Here is a 6,000-nt window from a genome sequence, read left to right on the forward strand (position 1 = left end):
TGCATGCTTTTGAAAAGAGTTTTAGAAATATGACCCTAATTCCTACAATTTTTCAGTAGTAGTCAAGGATTTCCCTTCTCAAGTTCTTTAAATGATGCCTTTATTACCCTTCAATTAGCTTGCTTTTTAAATTTATTTTATTTTAACTGTCTGTTTAGAATTGCCTACCGCTTTTTCACTGAGTTAACTAACCCTTTGAGAATAGATATATCCTTCACTGAATTTTTCAGCTGTTTTTTCCAGAATGAAAATAATTTTTTGCTTGAATACTAAATTGTTTTCCCAGGAGACATCTCAGTAAACCACTTGTCCCAGACCTGTGTCAGCTATGTGTAGCCAGTAGTATTTTAAAATTGTTTGATCATTTTCTTTGTTTTACACATATGGCATCAATGCAGATGCATAAGGCAAAATGCGTCACAACATGCAAGTGTAGTCTTGACTTTACAGGTGTTTTCAGAAAAAGAGTGTGTACATCAAGCTGCATGAAATTCAGTTTACTTACCTTGAAGATATAAAGATAAAAGATTCAACTAAGCCTGGCTAGATTTGATCCCATGGGCTCCAGGGAGACTAAAGATTTCAAGCTACTTGCTCAATGCTAAGCCATCGCCCTCCAGAAAAGGCTACATACTCCACTGGTTTTTGTATCTGTTTGTTCACTCAGTTCTTTTAAATTCACTTATATCCCTGAAGAAAAAGCTTTCTGATAATCATTACAAGTATTCCAGTCTTTTTCAATCCTCCTCAGTTTCAGTAACTGAGAATCTCTCCTTACTTTACATTCTCTGTCAGAGGCTAAAACGAGAATAAAGAGAAGGGCATGTAACCCCTACCTCTGTTCTTTGATATTAAACTTATGGCATGAATTCTGATCATGTAACACTATATATATTTACTTATCTGTAAATATATTGATTATGATAAATAGACAGATTTCAACCTGACAGACAAGAAGATAAGATTGTGTACTAGAGAAATACATATGATGAATTGATACAGTCAAGTAGCTTCAAAACTTTCAATATTCATTTGCCAACTGTGACTATTCCAGAAACAATAGATTTGTATATATGTTAATTGCAGACTTTCTGACTGGAGTAATTTGAAATCTTGTTGGCTGAAAGTCCAAACAGAAAAATACCTTTCTTTTCCCCGATATGTATGTTGAATCCCACCCAGAAAAATAAATAAAATGTAAGAGTAACTCTTGATATTAATAAGGCCTTGTCATTTTCAGAAGGTGTTTCCTTTATTATTTTAAAGAAAAATTTGTGTTAAAAAGAAAATGTAAAATGAAATTCCCAAGTAAATGTTTCTAAGATTAAACAACATAGAAATAATAAAAATCTGCATGATTTATAAGAAAATAAATTAGATACATAACAGTATAGCTAATGTTAATTGATGACTGTATAATTATAATAGCAAAATTATGATGGACTGAATTTTGTGGAATGAACTCACAACAGAATATGTAAAGTAAAAATTCTCTAAAAAATCTATCGTAGTCATTCATGAAAGCTTTTGCTGAATATATGATACATATGGGTATTTTGGAATAAATCTAGGGAATAATGCAAAAGGAGACACAAAACTATCAAGAAACCTGTAATGTCTGCAGCATTATGATTCTTGAATACCATAAGCTTATTGTCTTAAATATACCGTAATTTTAAATGATATTGATATTGATTTGAAGCCACAGCTTGCTTATTCTGTCCTTTGAACTAAGTTAATGAAACAATTCAAAGCAATAAGGACAGAGGAGAAAAAAAATTCCATTATTTTAGTTTAAAAAAACCAGTTGGTCAGTCAATGAAAATCCCACAATTATATTTGTTAAAGTTACAATGATTTTATACCTGTTCTTCACAGTTGTCCTTTTTTGGACATTCAACATTATGACAACCTTTACAATTATTACAAAAACTGACATTATAATGATCTCTGTTACCACACTCTCCATGTACTCCTGTATTCACTTGTTTTCAAATAAGCACAAAAGGATAGATCTGAATACTTAATTCATTAGGCTAAGAAGTGACAGTCTGTACAATATGCACACACACACACAAATCAAGATTTAAATAACAATAAATAAAATAACAATAATAATGTAACAATTAAATTTGTGCTTAGGACTCTTCTTCAACTGGAATTTACTCTTCTACTACGTAACAAAAAAGTTTTGAAACCTAATTTTTCTTGCTCTGTTTCCTGTATTCCCAGATCACAAAGCTACAGGATACACTGAGGCTTTGTAAATCTCACAGAATCTCCTCTAATAACTACTACATTTTATGAAATTTAACAGACTTAAGATTTTCAAAGGGACCATAAGCATTGTCTTTTCCTAGCCACTGGGTATAGAATCACACATATACTGTAGCTGTCTTATCTAAATAAATATAAATCAGAAGATGACCAGCAGGAAGGATTAAGAGAACATCAGCTCAGAAAAAGTATAATATAAAGGTTAGAAAATTGCTTTTAAAGATAGGAAGCTGAAGCTCAAATTTCTGTCCAAAACCAAGAAAGTTTTTACAGTCCTCCACATTCAGGCAAAAAATTCAGCCAAAAGGTTTAGAAGTAGCCTACTTCTTTCTACTAAAACAAAATGAAAAGCAGAAATACTAATACAGAAAACAGAAAAGCAGAAATACTAATACAATAGTAGAAAAGATGTTTAATATGCAGACTTGCTCCAGAAATGTACAAGCTACAATAAATAAATAGATTTAATTACTTTTGTTCATAAAACCTCACACGATATATGCAGTATTTAATTTTGGGTAATGGTCTGTCTACATAATGGCTTCCTTTTATTTTAAGAAACATAAAAATATTTGATTCCTTTCAGTATCTGTTGAGAGTTGGTGGTTACTGTTAAACTAGGTAAGCTGTACTTCAGTCAAGCAGTTCATCCCGGCTAATATCTGGATTAAAGAAGAGCCAAAAACAAAAAATGAAAGTGTTTTCTACTATTTTTTCCCTGTAGATAGATGGAAACTAATGGCTAATAAGGAATGAGAGTCTCTGCATAACTTAATTTAAAAAATAAATAATCTCTCTACATAAAGATTCTGTCTTCTGAATTGTCATGCTTTCATGTATTTCAGGGAGAGGGGCTTTTTACCAAGGCCTGTAGTGACAGGTCAAGGAGCAACAATTTTAAACTGAAAGAGAGTAGATTTAGACTGGATATAAGGAAGAAATTTTTTATGATGAGGTTGGTGAGACACTGGAACAGATTTTCCAGAGAAGTTGTGGATGCCCCATTGTTGAAAGTGCTCAAGGTCAGGTTGGATGGGGCTTTGAGAAACCTGGTGGAAGATGGGGTTGAAACTAGATGATCTTTGACAGTCCCTTCCGATCCAAACCATTCTGTGGTTCTATGATTCTATATTTACATGGTTTTAATAAAGGGTATACTGTTCCTTACACGTCCTAGAGAAAATGGTTTGCAAATAAGTAACATTTCCTGTCAGTCTGAACACTGATTTTCCTGCTGTCGGACCCTTACCTTCTTTGTCCTATATTTCTTTCTTTATATGGGTTATTGAAGTAAACCTACAGCTGTCTGAAGTCCAAAAAGTCTAGTGTTACTTAAAGTGACACACAAAATAAGAACAATTTGCAGTCCTGGCCTTCCATTCTAGAGGAGCAGAGAGGATTTTTCCCTTTTCTTCTTTATCTGGTAATTGCTTAGCTAGTAAATAAGAACTGTTTATTTTTTGGAAGCATATGGGATAATTTTTCTATGTGGTTAGTTTATAGCAGCTGTACTTTTCTTGGGTGTTCTTAAAGGAGGTTTGTTTGAACCTTAGCTTATTCTTTTTTTTTTTTTTTTTTTTTGTCTTGAAAGGTTTCTCATCTATTTGTTGAAATAATGATGCTTGGTTAAAAAGAAAAAAAAAAACCACAACAAAACCAAGTCAAGGACAGGCATTGCAGAATGACTCAGATTAATAGAGACAACTTTCCTGTTTATAAACTGAATAATCAACTTTGTACTTTATAATCATACTTCACAGATAGATCAATTACTGCATTACTACTTCTATAGACAAGAAAGTAAGTATACTAAAATGCCACAAAACACCACAATAAATATCCCTTCTAAATAACCTCATTTCTATTTGCTAAAATAGCATGAAAATGAACATGGAAAACAAACTAGATGAACTTCAAACAAACAAATTAAGGAAAATAATTTTCGTATTCTTTTCAATAAGCTAAACTATGTATCTTATTACTGCAAACCAAACTCACTCCATTCCTACTGAAACCAAAAATCATACAGCCCAATCCTTCTGGTATGACACTGTGTCAGGGAGAGTTCTCTTCATTAAATGTCAAATTATCTTCCTCTCATTATGCTGTCTTTCTCCTATCTTTCTTTTAGGTGTATAAAGCTGTAGACACAAGCTGGATCAACAGGAAAATATACCAACTATTCTGTGCCAAGGGCTAAGCCAGATATGTTGCATTTCATACCAGAGTTGTTCAAAAGCACAGCTGAGTCATATAACAATTTTGCTATCCATCCTTTTCAGATCTGAGTATTAATTGCCCTATTTGCAATATTTTTCCCTGATTTTTCTCTGTTGGTTGCTATTTCTACATTGGCTGTGTATGCATGAACTTCTGACCTTGTTAAAGGGAGTGTGACCTTCTTTAAATACTACTTAAGCTTACATAGATTCAACATGTTTCCAAGGACAGCAGCCTTTTTTTCTGTGTTCTTTTGTGTTATGAAGTGATAGATAACCAAAGAGTTAATGAAGCAAATGGTACTGGTGTTCAAAGAGCAGCATTCCCACCTCATGGGTAAAAGAGATGGACAGAGCAAAGAGGGATGATTAAAAGAAAAGAACAAAACGAAACACGCAAAAACCCCCAAAAACCAACACAGGAGGCTTGGAGAGGCTAGTATATGGTGAACATTTTTTAAAACATGAAAAAGGATTAGAAGAATGGCAAGAAAGTAATAAAAAAGAATATGAGGTAATAGGGAAGAAATAAATTATTTTTACTTCAAGTTACCCATTCCAGTATGAGGTTTCATGTTTTAGCACAGTTTTGTGGATGTTTCTGAAGTGTGCCGCTTAAAACACATGTTTCCCTAGCATCTTCTATATCTGTTTAATGGTGCAGTTCTAGAGGAGCATAAAGGACTAAAATGCAGAGTATTACCAATGTTACTAATTCACCTGCAATCAGGGGGAAAAAATGGATAAAGAGTAATATATGTGCTTTTACACAAGTGTAGTTAGAATTCAGACATCATACTTTAGGACATTATCCCTCATGAAAACGTAATGTTTTCTCAGTTTGACCAGAGTGCCATTCTCAGCCTACCATCTCAAGAGCAGCTGCTTTAATAATCACTCTTTGAATGTAAGTTCAGAATTGAAAAAAAAGTTCATTAGTTAAGCTTGAACTAGATACACAGGCCATTTTTAACATCTTTGAAAACAGTTTACACAGATATTGTTTCCTTTTCTGTTTATTTGAGACTCTGAAGTGCTGGCCTCTTTTGTTAAGGGTTAATTGAATAGACCGTATGGGAAATAACTGAATTAGAGATCCATTAAAATTGTTAATTGTGCAGAAGTTAATTGTTCAAAGTTATGACTTTGTTTTGACATCAAGTTTTCAACATTTTACACTAGGTGAAATTGCTATTACTTGTCTTATGGGACTTGCTATTTATGGTATTCTCCTGTGGCTGAAAAGAAACCTGGTTGTAGAAAGAAAACAACTTTGCATTCAGAGTGTGAGTTCAGATTCTTTTTTTGTTGTGGATCAAGGACAAATTTTACAAAACCTGAGAAAATACTCAGAGAACTTAAAATTATGTTAGCAAGTTTTTTTCCTGGTCTCAGGATATAGGAGAATAGGAGAGTATGACAAAATCCAGAAGATAACAAAAGACTGACAAAACAAAGCTACTCATATTTTTTTACCCTCAGGTATTTACACTTAAGATATTAA

Source organism: Leptosomus discolor, chromosome 4 (genome assembly GCF_034619465.1).
Source record: "Leptosomus discolor isolate bLepDis1 chromosome 4, bLepDis1.hap2, whole genome shotgun sequence".
NCBI lineage: Eukaryota > Metazoa > Chordata > Aves > Leptosomiformes > Leptosomidae > Leptosomus > Leptosomus discolor.